This window comes from Odontesthes bonariensis, chromosome 5 (genome assembly GCF_027942865.1).
Source record: "Odontesthes bonariensis isolate fOdoBon6 chromosome 5, fOdoBon6.hap1, whole genome shotgun sequence".
Lineage (NCBI taxonomy): Eukaryota > Metazoa > Chordata > Actinopteri > Atheriniformes > Atherinopsidae > Odontesthes > Odontesthes bonariensis.
Genome location: NC_134510.1, coordinates 8,487,676 through 8,503,974, shown reverse-complemented (window position 1 = coordinate 8,503,974; position 16,299 = coordinate 8,487,676). Strand labels below are relative to the sequence as shown.

The 16,299-nt window shown below is 39.8% G+C and overlaps 1 protein-coding gene across 1 annotated transcript in view; it reads right to left on the bottom strand.

Annotated features, from left to right (window-relative positions):
• Nucleotides 1–11,137, bottom strand: part of LOC142379672 (E3 ubiquitin-protein ligase RNF19A-like) — a 35,184-nt gene extending 24,047 nt beyond the window's left edge. The window contains exon 1 of the mRNA XM_075464761.1: nucleotides 10,940–11,137. The gene's annotated coding sequence lies outside the window, so the exon portion shown is untranslated. The remainder of the gene's footprint in view (nucleotides 1–10,939) is intronic.
• Nucleotides 11,138–16,299: the final 5,162 nt, after the last annotated feature.

Below are 16,299 nucleotides of genomic sequence, written 5' to 3'. Positions count from 1 at the left end.
TGCAATCTCATGCGACGAACAAGGAGTCTCCAAGGTCTTTATGATATGAGATGTCAAAGCCACCGGTCTGTAGTCATTCAGCTCCACCGGTTGCCCTGATTTGGGCACTGGTATGAGACAAGAAGTTTTCCACAGCACATACTGAAGAGGCTCTTCAATATGAGCATATATATGAAGCAAGTCAGGGGAGTCTCAAAATCCACACACAAATGCAGCGAAGTCCACAGACCAGAAGCAGTTTGTAAATCAAGTTATATTTGTGTGTGCATCAGAAATACATTTGTGAATCTTGTCCTGCACATTTGTAAATCTGTCCTGCGCATTTGTAAATCGACCTGCGCATTTATGAATCTTGTCATGTGTATTTGTGGATATTGAAACTGATTGAAACCTCCATAAAACAGAATAATGTCAGCATCATTATGGGGTATAATGTATATATTTATTTCTGATATCTTCAAAGTAATTAAATATACAATCCATTAGTCAAGCAAACTTGATTCGAATAACAGTAGACTATTTTACGAAACTCCTACGACAGGTTTGGATCACTTGGAAATTCTGTTCGTACCTGAAAGAAAACGTAAAATATGAAAAGATTGGTGAATGCGCAAATTCTCTTAAATCACTCGTACGCACGACTTAAGAACAAATCTGTGCGTAAGAATGGTTGTTGCATGAGGCCCATTGTGTCTGGCCATCAAACACATGCATATTTATAACAGCATAACACTGTTTGAACTGCCAGCGGGTAAGAGGACTGAATATATAAGGGGGAGAATGAGTGGACTTCACGGCTCTTCCTATTATTGTGAAGCAGAATTCACCACGTTGGATTGTTCACCCACTCATAGGGAACATGAGCATGGTTTAGACCGTCGTGAGACAAATTAGTTTTACCTTACTGATGAAGTGTTGTTGCAATAGCAAAGCTGCAGAAGAAGGACTGAGACAAAGTGAACTCAAACCCAAACTGATGTGTTTTTGCTATACAAATGATTATCTTTCTTTTACTGTAGGGCTGCGTCTTTGACGAGTGACCCCGAAACACCCATGCTCCATCAACCACTTCCTTATACAGTCACAGATACACAAAAATAAATAAATAAGCATTGAAGCAAGGCTTACAGAGTTGTGACCGCCGCTTCCTAAACGCTTCTGTTGCAACATTTGAGCCTTTTACATAACTTTTTCTCAAAGTACCTAGCGAATAATACAGCAACTTCAGGCAGCCCATTCCCGCAGGCATGCTCCAAATATGGATATGGTTAGATATGGAGAAAATTTTATAATTTATTTAATTAATTTTTTTTATCATTTGTATTTTATGCCAGAAATAAGGTCCAGATTTATAAAAAAAAAAAAAAAAAAAAAAAAAAAACTTCTCCTTTAACTGCAGCTTCTAGAGCGAGTGCTGCAGCCTGGCAACTGTTAAGGATGTAAACGTGAGTGAGAAAGGAAATATGAAGGCATTATGTTTCCTATGTAATGAAGTGCAACATAAATATCAATAACTGTAAATATAATAAATACATAATTTTATGTAAATGTAGGCCTTTACACATACACAGCATAATAAACTTCTGCTGCAATCAAGATAAAGATGCTTTTATTTTCAATGAAGAAAATAAAATCATGATACATATTTTTTGTATTATGGCCCAGCTCTTTTCTGATTGTTATGGTTATTAAACGATCCATCTGTAAAAATGATTCTCGTTTAACCTTAAAAACAGAAATGGCTCTTTACATGAGTTCAGTGATATTTTGCTGGACATCATTCTAGCTCGGATAACAGCACACATTCACCATGGCAATGTTTGTTTAAGGTGATACAATGTCCCAATTTCCACTGCCATCAAGAGTTTCATTCATTTTCTGCCACCATTTTGTATCAATTGCTGGGATAGTTGAACTGCTGCATAAAGTCTTCTCCAGCACAAGCAAAATTCCTCAATGGGTTTAAGGTCTGGTCTCTGTGGAAGGCAAACCATGTGAACAAATTATGTCTCATGCTCCCTGAACCACTTTCTTATCATTTAAAGCAATACTATGTAACATTTCTACCTTAAAAAAACAGCTTGAAAAAAGTTGTGCGGCTAGAATGAGTTTTAATATTACGATTGGCCTGTCTCCTATGCTCTTCGGGGGTCTGAGTTGGAAAAACTGCGCTATGTAACTTTGCTGGACCGGCCCGGCAGCTGAGCGGAAGTACTTTGACTTGCTTTCTGGCACACCTACCGCAAAAACAAATAGACCCCTCTCACGCTCCCAGGTACATTTGATTACTCTTACCTTCTCGGTCGACATAGCTTGCACCTTCTGACTCCTCGCTGGTTCATCAACAAACGTGAAACGTGAAAGCGAAAGGGTGTTGTATTTACGACAGTGTAACCGTACATTACTTCCAAGCCTGTAGGGGGAGCTCCATAATGGGCTTTTTGAGAAGTTACATTGTATTGCTTTAAGCCGGATAGATTCTAGCATTGTCATCTTGTAATATGCCTGTGCAATCAAGGAAGCAAAGAAAACTTTTGATGGAAAACATGATTATTCAGTATATGCAGGTGGTCAGCTTGCAACAAAGATTTTTTGCTTTGTTACACTGACTTTTTTGCTCAGGCAGTGAACAATTTTGTGCAAGCAAATTAGCCACACTGTTGGACATCGACCACTGCAGTGGTTGTGCAGGTCAATTAGAATAAAGGCTCTCAGTATTCAAAGAACAGCTTCTACCATAGAAGACCACAACCCTACGTCACGTAAAAGGTCCTGTCAACTTGAAAAAGAATCTTAACGACTGCTTAAAACATTTCTGTCACTCAGCTCTAATAAAATCCTGATTTCATAAGCACAGCATCTGACAAAAATCACCATTCAAGTAACGCAAAGACAACGTCTCTGCAGTTAATTTAGCTATACTTACATGTACAATGATCTCCCACCAGAAAAGTTAGAAGTAGCGCGATGGGTCACAGCATCGGACATTTTGTAACTCGACCTCCCTCCTGTGCGTTTATACTGGGATGAGGACAGTGGTCAAGCTATAAATGTACCTTGACTCAACTGCACATATAAATCGTACCAATTGCTTTCTGAAAAAAATGATTTGATTTTGAATTAGATCAAAAACTGCCTAAACTATTTTGCATATTGTCAATTATTCTTAAAAAAAGGGAATTTTAATTTAATTAGACCCGAGTTGAATTGACATATCACAGCTGTAAATTCTGGACATCAGGACAAACCATCTAAATTGCTATCGATATAGCTCTACTGAATTTTAGTAAAATATTGCCTTTGGGACATTATAAAGCACAAAGATTGAACCAGTTTGATTGCAAAGGACACAGATAAGCAGGTTTGTCTTTCATTTGCATGCATTATTTTGAAGCAGAGGCAGGGTCCTTAAAATGCACCCAGACTACAAGTACTTGGCTAGATTCAAATGAGACAATTTGACCAATAGCCAGTACTAATGGAAAGCACTGCGAGAACCAAGCTAGAGGCATACTGCAGGGTTCCTTCCGAAGAAGTTTTAAAGGGGGATTCATAAATGGATGGGGAATACAAGCAGAAAACAACAGATATGACAGAGTTCGGAATAACGGAAGCACAACTGTTAAAATGGACAAATGTTAAGTGACACTCAGCTGAGCCAGTGTAGTCACTCAGTCAGTATCCCGCCTACTGCATTCCTTTCCTGCTTGTCTCCTGTGTAATGCTGCTTCTATGCACATTCCTGGGCTTCTATAGAGCTGGGAACAGTCAATCCATAAACAAGGCTTCCACTGCATCATGAGCAGACACACAACAACCTCCTGGCAGGCAAGCTGAGCCACTATTGACTGATGTGGGATTAAAGTCATACACAGGCCCTCCCTTTTAACCACAATGCGGAGCAAGCTGAAAACTGGCCATATGGCTAGAGAATGTAACATATTCAGAGAAGAGATTCAAATTATTATAAACAACAGGTTATCTTATCCTGTTAAATTGCATCACAAAATGCTACATAAAATAGGAGAAAACTAAAGCCTACAGGCATCTGCAAAAGCGTGTTCATACATTGTGATCAGAATCTAAGTGTGAAATAAAGAATTAAAGATGGAGCAAATATCAGCCACAACAGCAGCATGAACAAGAAACGCATTGTTGGATGTACAAAGAGAGTCAAAGCAGGCCGAAGCGGAGTTTCAAACCCCAACAAAGCCATTACAGTCTCCAGCTGTCCCTCTCCTCTCAGACTTCCCCCTCAGTTCTCCCTCACAACATTCAAAAGGTGGTGGGGGCGGTGATGAGGTAAGCATCCTGGCATTGCTGCTCAGCTGAGACAGCTAAGAGCTCAGGAAGGGTGTGAAATAGAAAGGAATTAACTTGTAAATTGCAAGAATGTGATACATTTCCTCTGGCAGCCCAAAAACAAACAAACAAAAAAAAAAAAACGTAAACGCTGGCACTATAATTATAATGTATCAATATTACACCTTAATGCGTACCTTTTGCAGACAAATGCAAAAAAAATTGCTCGAATATGGAGATTATTTTCAGCTGCTTCCAACAACTACAATGCACTTGGCATCCTAATATGCCGATATGTGAAAAAAACCAAAAACAAAACGGGACTTAGGTGATACAACTCACTTGATTTGCTACAAATGGCAACTGCTGCACAAACCATAGCTCTCACCATCCCTTTCACGGGTATGTCTGAATGAATTCACAAGGAACATTAATTCAAAAGTGACTGATCAATGATTAAGTGAATGCACTCACTCAACAGTTTGATAAAGTCATTAATGTTACACCTCGTGTCTGACTGAGCTAATAATGATAGCACTCTAATGTGTTGGCCGGGCCACCACCCTCTGGCCTTGTAGCTGTGTTTACCATGAGCAAGAGAGGGAGTTCCGACAAACACAGAGAAAACATAGGGTGGGTCAGCATACTGAGATAATGACCTTTATTTAGAAGAACACAAGTTCAGATAATCTGCTCAGAGGCATGTCTCCAGCACCCAGTAAACACACTAAATTATGCTAATGCAGTAGTTTTAAATTCTAAATTCAGCATTCAGAGTACAACGATTTGATCTTTTTGGACCCAGATGTTACCATATATGGACAAAAGGGTTGAGTGGAGAGGCATCTGAAACCTGACTAGACAAAAATGTGGCTCTAAAAACTTTAAGTGAAACTTGTAGATTGTGCGGTTCACAAAGCTCACACGTGGCCAATTCCGTGACGCCAACTTGATGTGTGTTAACGACATGGCAATGCTGGGTTAAGCCCCCTCTGTCTGGCACACGTGGATAACGAGGAGGAACTGCAGCAGGCAAACAAGGACAGCTTTTTCGCCTAGAAATGTCAAATGCATCTATGAAAGATACTTTTACAGACCCACTTTATACCAAAAAAGAATAAAAGAGAAAAATATGTGAATGTGAGCAGCTTTATAGAGAATGTGGCATCATTATTGTACTAAATTATGTGAGCACAGGGAGTAGCGGGAATAAAACATGGAGAGGGCTGTGAGGCAGAATGCAACTGCCTAAGTGCTTGTGTTGAGTTGTCACCATACTAAAATATATAGTATCTACAAAAGAAAACATTAAGATACTTTACAAAATTTCTATAACCACTGGGGGGAAATTACCCATCATTGTGACAAAATGTTTTTGATAAACAGTGCCAGATTGACTTTTTCCCCTTGCAGTAATGCTGCTACCAAATAAAAATAGCAACAGGAGCACAAAAAGAAGCACTGCTCAAATAAACTCAAACTAAACATTTTCATGCTCATGTCCTCTTTACTGCATTACCACCAATGCATTACCTTGGTCAAAACAGACATAAACTATGAAACTTTATAACAATGCAGCAGTTTATAATAACCGTTTTACTGTCTATTAATAAACCACGCAAATGAATATTATAATTAATATCCTTCAAGATAAAAAAGAAGTTTGTTTTTTCTTTTTCTGTCAGTTTTACTATTGTTTTATAACAAAACATTTATTAGAAATAATCTTGATTTTGAATAAATATTATTGTGTGGAGTTTAGGGGTGTGCGATCTGACGATATAAAATCGTGACTGGCGAGGAAGAGTGGAGAATCGCAGGCGATCTACCAAATTAGAGAAACCGTATAGATCGCCTTTGCAAATCAGCGCAATGATTTATTTATTTATTTTTTTTAATGCTGGTTCCCGCCGATGCGGCAGACGTCCTTAACCTAACCGACCAATCATAGCAAACTGTGCGACGTGACACTTTCTTACGCGCCTCCATGTTGTGTTTGTAAAAACTTAGAAAACGCATGGACAGCCATGGCTGAAAGCCAAGCCGACGAGCTGGTGAAGAAGAGGAAATCCACCTCTGTAATTTGGAATTGGTTCGGGTTCTCTTCTACCCTAACCCACTGCTGCTGGTCCACATCAGGCATGGGAACAGCAGCAGCGGCACCATCCACAGCACATCCATAGCGGCGCACGGGAGAAACTCACGGCCAGCAGCAACACTCTCGGGTCGGATGAGGAAACCGCTAGCTCGTAAGCTAACTACGGTGCAAGAGAAAAGGGATGCACCGCGACCGTGACAAACATTACACAGTTGAAAAGTATTCCTTTAGGGCGCTCTGGTGATGGCAGTGCGTGACTGTGGCTGCAGTAAATGAACATGCAGCGTTGCTCATCTGTTGCTAAATGGCATCATGAGGTGGAGTCAAGTCGTCATCAGTGGTTCGTTTTTCTATTTCCGGTTGCTTCACTCTCACTGTGTCAGATGTCATTAATTAAATCATTATTTTTCATCTTGAATTGGGTTACAGTTGAATTACAATGTGTTGATTGCCAAATTCTTTCTTTTACTCCTTAGCTCTTCTGTGGTTCAGCATGTCGACTTAACTCTACTGTAATTGGTCTTTTTTTTTTTTTTGGATGGAAGATCGTGATAAAAAAAATCGAAATCGTGATTTCATGCAAAAAAATCGTGATACAACATTTTTTCCATATCGCCCACCCCTAGTGGAGTTGCATGTTTACTTTATGTCCTTGAGACGTCAGTGTCACTTTCAGTGAGATAAATGCACAGTGTCGTTTCTGAGTCAGATTCCCTTTAACTCCGTTATTTGAATAATTATTACTGAAATGAGTGAATGGCAACTTATACAACATTTGGCTGTGATGAATTTTATTTGTCTCTTCCACAGATTAGTTGATTCCTGCTTTTAAGCTGCCGACAGACCCGCTGCAGTTCACCGGTGTAGTTTGACATTAAATAGTGAATGAAGTACACAGTGCCGAGTCTTTCACTTCTTTACCTTATAAACCGCATGACAGTTTCATTGTGGTGGAGGATCTCCGTTTCCACATCTTACGATTATCATAAACGTGGGACTGTCGGATCACATACTATTCGATACACTTTAAAAACACTTAGGGGCACTTTACACAGAACGAAAACGGGTTAAAAACGCAAAACCTTTTTTGTGGATGCACTATATCGTTTAGATGTTAACAGCGTTTTGGGGGCATGAAAACGCAAAAAAAGTGAAACCGCCCTCCAGAGTGGAATTCTTGAAAATGCTCCACTGTCGCGCCACCGTGTAAAGGACGAAAAACGCAAAACTGTGTTTCTCGTCACATAGAAATGAGTAGAGAAGTAGAAAGACTTGGTCTTGGTAGTGTTGCCATCTGGCGTGTTTACTGCGTCGATAAATATGAAACGTCACACACTTTTGCGTTTCCGTATGCACGCAGATTTTCACCCTAAAACGCTCGTCTACATGCAGATTTAAAAGTGAAAACGAAACGCCACTTTTGCATTTTGGTTTCAGATCGTTTCCGTGTAAAGGTAGCCTTACAGGACAGACACAGGTAGATGAGGATCCCTGCAGTTTTAAACTAGAGCCAGCTTGGCTAGCACCTAGCATTATTAAACGTATAGTTAGCATAAACTAAATACTAAATACGGCAACGATCGATGCTTGCTGTCAGAACAGCGCTCGTGCACCTTCGTGCTCGTGCGCGTTCATGTACTCTAGAGGCGTGCCTTCGGGGGAAAAGTGAAGAAAAGGGTTGGGACTTTTTACCTGTGTATTTTCAAAATGCAGCTTCGCTGGACTCAAAATCCAGGATCTCCTACCCTACCTTTAAGTTGCTGTTGATTTTTAGTTTTAATCATCAAGTATTCTATTTACATTGTCTGTATGGAATTGATAAAGACACATAGCCGAACGTTTATAGCGTGCCGATGCTAAAAAAAAATTTATTTTAAAAAACCTGTGATGAACTTGCTTCTTTGGAAAAAAAAGAGTTAGAAATTGTTCTGGGAATCAAAGAACTGGATTGATAAGAAGCATTAATAATGGCATTGGTATCAATAAAATCTTATTCATTTCCATCCCTGCTGACACAGCTGTCTTAAAGAAAATGTGTCCACGTTTACATAATCTCCATTTTAGACATGAGGATTATGTTGAATTTTGTTGAGTTTTAGATGGGATGGAGAAGCCAGAGTCAATTGAGATAGAAAGAAGCAGAAAGAAGTTTATTCTATCTCCATTCTGTCTCCATCAACATCAGGATAACAATGTACTAGAGATACAGCCTGAAAGTAGATCGAAACCACACACACAGTCTTGTTTTCTGATTTAAAGCTATGGTAGGTAATCCTAGAGAGCTAGCAAGAGAGCTAGCAAGATTCGAAAGTGTCCCCTCCTCTAAGCTCCATCCCCCCCTCCCCATTCCGTCAGTGCTTCCTCCAAAGCCGCGTGCGCACATGGAGCAGGGAGCCGGCAGAGGGGGGCGTGGGCAGAAAAGCAGAGGCATCTGATTGGTTTTTTGTAGGCGACCAATCTTTAATAATGTCTTTTGCTTTACTGTTCCTCTCATGGAATGATATATCTGTAATGGTAAAATGAAGCTTTGCCTCGTAATACAGTATTTGATATGACAAATGTCTACCAGCTGATCTTTGAACAGTGGGTTCTGTTTTTGGTTCCACACTCCAGATAGAACGAACACCTTTATTAAACGTTGCGTAAAAACAATGTAAATTATTCTGTTTTTTTCTAAACTTACAACTATGTTGTTTTTTCTTAATAGCCTGTATGGTAGCCTATGCCATTTAGATGAGGAAGTGCTGTAGGAGAGTGTGTGTGTGTGTGTGTGTGTGTGTGTGTGTGTGTGTGAAAATGGATGAATGTGGTTTGTAGTGTAAAAGAGCTTTGATGTTTGGGGGGGTACCGCCTTGTGTTTGTTTATGGCAAAGCTCTGTAAGGCACTCGTTGGCTTCAGGTCTCTGATATAGTGGCTTAAATGTAAGAAATATCCCAATCTAGACATGACGAAATTGAACCAAAGAAGAAGCTACCTGAAGAAAGAAAGGCGATCCAATGTTAAAAGAACCTTACATCACTGTAATCTTAAAATAAAGGGTCCTGTTCTTTACATAATATGCCAAAGAGGCATACTAACGAAGATGGACAATGCCATAGATATGGTTACCACAGCAAACCTTGGTGAGAACGCGAAGATCATGGAAATTACATAAAAATTAAGAACGAAAATGCTCAAAGAGCACAGAAATTTAATCGCTGACAAGTGCAGTAAAATCTAAGCTTCTAGTTGTTGTTACAAGAGGTCTCTTTTTAACAGGGCAAATAATTATCTTCACTGGCCGTTTATTTAAAAAATCTTCCACAAATAAGCAGCTGTATGTTGCTTAATAATGACAATTTTGGTTGTCAAACTTTAAAAATAAAATTAAAAAAAGAATAATTTTTTCAAAAAAGCCTGAACAAATTCCTACAAGGTGAAACATTGTCACTGTTCCAATCACTTATGTTTCTCAATGTAGAAATAACAATTGACACTATAAGTGTGTACAAAGGGTCAACCCAAGAACAAATAAGCAAAGCAGAACTTCTAAAGTGGAAACCGAAAGAAGAGACCATTTCAACTGCACTGCGCATTGTGTGTGAATATAAAGCAAATGACACAGCTCACGTAAGCAACTTGGAGTTGCAAAATGCAGCCTGAAAGAAACTGGTGTGGGAGACATTACTATTCAGCAACGTTAAACAAATGTGCCAGAAAGAGAAACACAGGTCTTGTAGAAATGTGTTCTACACATTGCCCTATATGTGCATAAACTCTAAGCGTTTCATCATGATCTAAAGGAACATAAAAAGATGTGATTAATATACGACAGTGGAATTTCGCAGACCTTATTAGTACTACCACTCACATCACTAGAACTGCCCTTCCACGTGTTGAAGTGAGTTCCTATCATATGAAGTCACGAATACTTTTCATACATTTTGTTGGGATGTCGAACAAATTTACCAAGAGGGCCATATTAATGATGTTACTCCTGCTAAGATTGATGAGGGTCAGGCATTTCCGCATCTGGCTTCTCACCAAGCATATCTCAAAGTCTTTCTCCTGATATATATATATATATATATATATCCTAACTTTTTCCTCTTGTTGCTTGCATTTTTCAAAACTTAAACCTGGAACACACTTCACCTTTGTCCAACTCTGCTTTTATGTGACCATGATGTGATCTCTAGCAATTCTACAGTTGCTGCTAATCAGTGATTGTCATTTTGAAAATGTGGTCATAGCAACTGTTGCGGTTTTGATGCCCATACATTAAACTTCTTCACAACGTTCGACAGGTAGCTAGGTTAGCTATATACTTCACTGGTTTATATCAGTTGGCGTAAAGTAGCAATTTGTCAATATGTGGTGCAAGTCTCCAAACAGGTAGCGGGGCACATCAATACAATATAGCAGTGACAAGAAATACTGTATAGGTCATAGTTGGCATTACTGACGGACACCAGAATGCCAGCAAGGTAATTAATGACCAAACACAGCGAGCGTTAGCAGCTGGCTAGCAAGGTTAGCTAGACACGGTTAGAACCTACCGTCTGTTGCTAGTGACACTTCTTCCAGAGACAGTAAGAACCAACAAACGCCGAGCTCTTCAAAGACATTTGAATCAATGGATCGCTGGTCTCGCTGCAGCGTCGCGAATTACTTCCACACTGATACTGGTACTTATTTCTGCACGTCTCTGGTCCCACCTATCCGCTCCGTTTCGGACGGCTACAGAGCTCGCTCTGTTGTTCACAGTTCTCGTTCTAGTTCAGAAATTCAAATTGCATCGCGATGTTTGGACCGAAGTGACATCGGCTCTGCTGACGTCTCTCATTAGAAATAATATGACCTCTTTTTTTACAGCTTTACAAGGCAACCAAAACATGCAATTCTCAGTAGTACTACTACCAATAAAAGTAACAAGAACAATAATAATGATGATGATAATAATGATTATAAGAAGAAGAATATACCAAAAAATATTATTTTCAGTTTACTATTAATTCAAGCATTTTGTTGACACACACACACACAAAACATTTCGCGTCACAATTCCTCTCTTAATTGTTTTTAAAATAAATATTGTTCGGTCTTTGTTTGATTGTGGGCAGCATGTAACCTGCTGAATAAAATCAATGCCTTTATTTAAGAAAAAAATTTAAGAAAAAAGCTACCGGTAAATCAGTACATAGCCTGCATTTTTTTTCAGGCCTTATAAAGTCTGAAAAAATGCTGAAGCCCAGAGGCTTCAACTACCTCCGTGTTCCAGCCAGGCTATCCGTGTTCACGGCAACAGATTAAACACATGGAACTTATTAGCCAAATAAACATAAACATAAATCTCTCATAAATGCCCATAACATTTTTTTATTAATAAGCCTCGGTTTTCAAATGGTGCGGTAGAGAAGAGAAGCTAAAAAATTACACTTATTTTTCACAACCGTTTTTCTTTTTGATTTTGTTTGAGGTGACATCAGGAAACATTCGTACAATACATGAAATATTTGTGGACGACAGAGGCTGGGAGACAAACCTAATCCAAGCTCGAGAGGATTACGTAATAGCACTCTGTGTGTTTGTCATTATCAGAAGGGACAAGAGGAAATGACGGATGAGTCTTTGGATCTGCACAGCTCTGATTATAATTGCCACTTACTTACTCACTTATGTGTTTAAATTACTCTGTGTACTTTAGACAAGAATTACCACTTAGGAAGGAAAATCAACTGAAACAAACACCAGCCTGAACCAGATTTTGGATATCATGTGATACTAGGAATTTAGGGTAAACTGAGAGGTTTTTTTTCATACCAGTCACCATGTTGCTCAAACTATAGTAACCAAATTCAGGATGTTACGGTTGTTATGTAAACCACAATTTCCCGTACAAAGAATCACTTGAGAAAAAAAAGGAAAATAGTTTACTCATGGTGCTTCATGTGTGCCTATCAAAGGTGAAGATGACAGTATTTACTCAGCTTTCCCTCTCAGAAAAAGAACAGTAGCCACAGAAGACATGTCAAAGCTGGATAATCCTATGAAATCCCTACAGTAAATTGTTTTGGGTCCTTTATGTAATCTCCCAGATTTTCAAACATCTTTACAATCTGGTTGCACTTCAAGCAGGGCCTGACACAAAGTCATTGATAGTTTATGATAGGAGACATTTTTACTCGAAGGGAATTTACAGTGGTCCAAGAATAGTCCAAGAGTAGAATCCCACCTTTCTCCCCAAGTCTGCTTAGTAAGATTAATCCAATAATACTTCATGAACACGATTAAAGATTCAAATCTGGACAGTTTTAATTTTCATTTGCTCTAGTATTCACCCCAATTTAGCTGCTTCTCTACTTGGAATTAAAATGGATATTTGATTTGTTTTCTTTTTTTGTAATTCAAACTATACAACTTGCCAACAACCTTGAAGATGCTAAATGTTTCTAATTATGAAGCTACAAATAAATTATGCGAAGAAAAAAAAAGAACAAAAAGCCTGGTGTGTATAACAAGCTGCATGAGTTCCATTGGTGTACGTCAGTCTTTAAGTCATGCCACATATTCTCAGCTGGATCCAGGTGTGGGCTTTGGCTAGACCATTACAACATATTTAGTTTACGTTTGCCCTTAAACCACTAGGTTTGTTTTGGTAATATGCTTATGGGTCCTGCTGGAAGACTGAAACAGGTGTCCTTATACTTAACCCCATCCATCATTCCCTCAATTCTAACCAATTTCCCAGTGCCTGCAGGTGAAAAAGATCCCCACAGCATGGTACTGCCACCACCACACTTCACTGTGAGGATGGTGTACTTGGGTAGACGAGAGGTGTCGAGTTTGCTCCAGACGTTCAATTTACACCACGGAAACTTTTTCCATATACATGTCTGTTGTGTTTCCTGTAATGGATTTGGACTTTATTGTAAAGCCCAATGCTCACGTTTGACTTGGGTTAGCACCATCACGTCACAGCAAGAGGGTTCCAGGTTCGATTCCTGGCTGGGGCCTTTCTGTGTGGAGTTTGCATGTTCTCCGTGTATGCATGGGTTCTCTGGCTTCCTCCACCTTCCAAATGCATGCATGTTAGGTTAATGAGCTTTTCTAAATTGTCCCTAAGAGTGAGTGTGTGTGTGGTCGTTTGTCTCTGTATGGCCCTGTGATGGACCGGCGACCTGTACAGGGTGTACCCTGCCTCCCGCCCAATGGCGGCTGAGATAGGCTCATGCCTCCCAGCGACCCTACAACTGGATTAAGTGGGCATAGAAAATGGATGGATGGAAGTTTGACTTGACTGGAGAACTCACTGGTCTTCATGGGAGTCTCTTTTTTGGTTGTACCTCTTGATTAGTGATGTTGCAGACTCTGGGGCATCCCAGAACATGTGTAAATAAATACAGATGTCACGTGACACTCAGATGTTCAGATCTTGGAGGGTTCATAGTAAAAAGGCTGGGTATTTTTATACACCTCAAGGAAAAACGCCATGGGGGTGAATACTTTTGCAAGCCACTGCTTTTTTCTTTAGTTTCTGTGAGTGACAAAACATTTTGTATATGTATTAAATCAAAAATAGATCAAACGGGTTTCTCTGTAGTGGAGGTGCAGATTGGGCCAACAAAATTGCAATTATGTTTATGCATTTAGCATACGCTTTTATCCAAAGTGACTTACAAATGAGGATATAATATTACAGCTAACAATAAGCTACATAGAAGGAAACCACTGGTCAGAGTGTAGAGATAGAGTGGAGACAGAGGAGAAAGCACAGAAAGATAAAGTGCAGTAGAGGGAGTAGGGAACTAGTGCTAGGATAGGAGATGCTCTCTGAAGAGCTGGGTCTTCAAGAGTTTCTTGAAAATAGACGAGGACTTGGTAGGTCATTCCACCATCGTGGAACGACACATGAAAAGAGTCTGGATTGTCTTAAGCGTGGTGTAGGCACATGAATCATTTATATGAACAGTGTTGACGACTGTTCCACTAACCGCACACGTAACGGCGAGCAAATAAAACTTGTTTTGTGTTTTCATTTAGCTCAAAATGATTTTCTTTTACTTGTTCAAGTTAACCTTGACATAGCAAATTTATTTATAATTTTTGTAGAGGTAGACATTTCAGCTGCGCAACCACATGGCAGTTACAGATCAAGAGAAATATCTGCAGTGACCAACAGCGACACCTAGTGGAAGACAATTCCTTTACCTTCAAAACACAGCTCAGGAACACACAGCCAGTGTTTCACATTAAGACAAAATAAGTCTGGTGGCCTGTTAAAACAACTGTACAATTAAAGTGACATCAGTGCCTTGTGTATGACAGCTGATGAGTCATGAAGCAAAAAGCCTTTTTTTTTTTTGAATGACAGTTTATTACAGCCAGTAGTTTATGATACAATTCACCTTTCAAAATGCTCAGCTACCACCTTCCTGAACATGACTGATATTCTGAGCACTGACACAGTAAAATTACATAAAACCAAGGAATGCATTCAAATGTATAATTTCACTTTTCTCAATTTTTTTTTTTTTTTTTACAGCAAATTTATGATCAAAGTCTAGTCAAACCATCCCTAGACTTCTGAGCGGCCTCTTTAGCCTGGTGGGCCTGAAGCACAGCAACAGCCTTTTTACACGTGATAATGAATTAATATGCAGGATATTAATAAAAAGAAGGGGGCACCACCTTTCATTTTTATAGTTCTGAAAGAAAAACTATTTAAAGTTTTAAGGAAAATCTCCACTGAAGCAATGTTCTGTCTGAAGGGATATCCGACACTTAAGAATTGATGTAACGCTCTGATCATTTGCAAGAACATTTATTTAAACAGTACTTCGAGATTACATGCAAACAGTTGACAAAAAAGAACAGTAACAGGGATAATTTGCAGGCTTTACAATACTACGGTGGCCGACACGTGCAAACGCGTTGCAAACGGCGAAACAAATCCAACAATAAAATGCTGCAAGAGAAAAATGCGGCAATAACAAAAACGACCGGAGCACACGCGCTGCAAACCCCAAAACACATGCAAGACAGAAACGCTGAAAACATCAAAACACATGCAAGACAGAAACCCTGCCAACATCAAAACACATGCAAGACAGAAACGCTGCCAACATCAAAACACATGCAAGACAGAAACGCTGCCAACATCAAAACACATGCAAGACAGAAACGCTGAAAACATCAAAACACATGCAAGACAGAAACGCTGCAAACATCAAAACACATGCAAGACAGAAACGCTGAAAACATCAAAACACATGCAAGACAGAAACGCTGCAAACATCAAAACACATGCAAGACAGAAACGCTGCAAACTTCAAAACACAACGGAAGTTCGCCAGGCCACTAGGGGGTCTCGACCTGTGGGATAGGGGATCAACTATAGGAGATCTACCATATTAAAGACATGCTATGCAACTTTTTCATGGTCATAAAATTGCTTGGCAATCATCAGATAGCTTGGCTGACCCGTTCCGATGAAAACGGTGGCATTTCCATCTCCATCTGGTGGCCCTAGCCCGAAACAGCGCTTGCAACTTTGCCTGTGGCGCCGCGTGCTTTGTTTAGCTCTGGAAGTCTCGCGACACACGAAAGCCGAGAACTACTGCTTCACGGCAGGTCTAAAGGGCTCTGAGCCGAGCCAGGGAGCCTGAGAGACACACCCCCTCTCCATTAGCTGTCGACGGCTAAATTGAATGTGGTTAGCTTCTAGAGTTGTAATATAGTTTGTAATAGATATCGTGATGGCAGAACCACCGCTACTTGCCCGTCTGACCACTGAGTCACCCAGAGCCAGCGATTCAGCGGTCAGACGGGCAGGTAGCGAATCCATGCCAACTCAGAGCTTTTTAAGTTTCGATTCTGTCTCGTGACTTGACGAGCGAGCGCCCAGTCGGCAGCTACA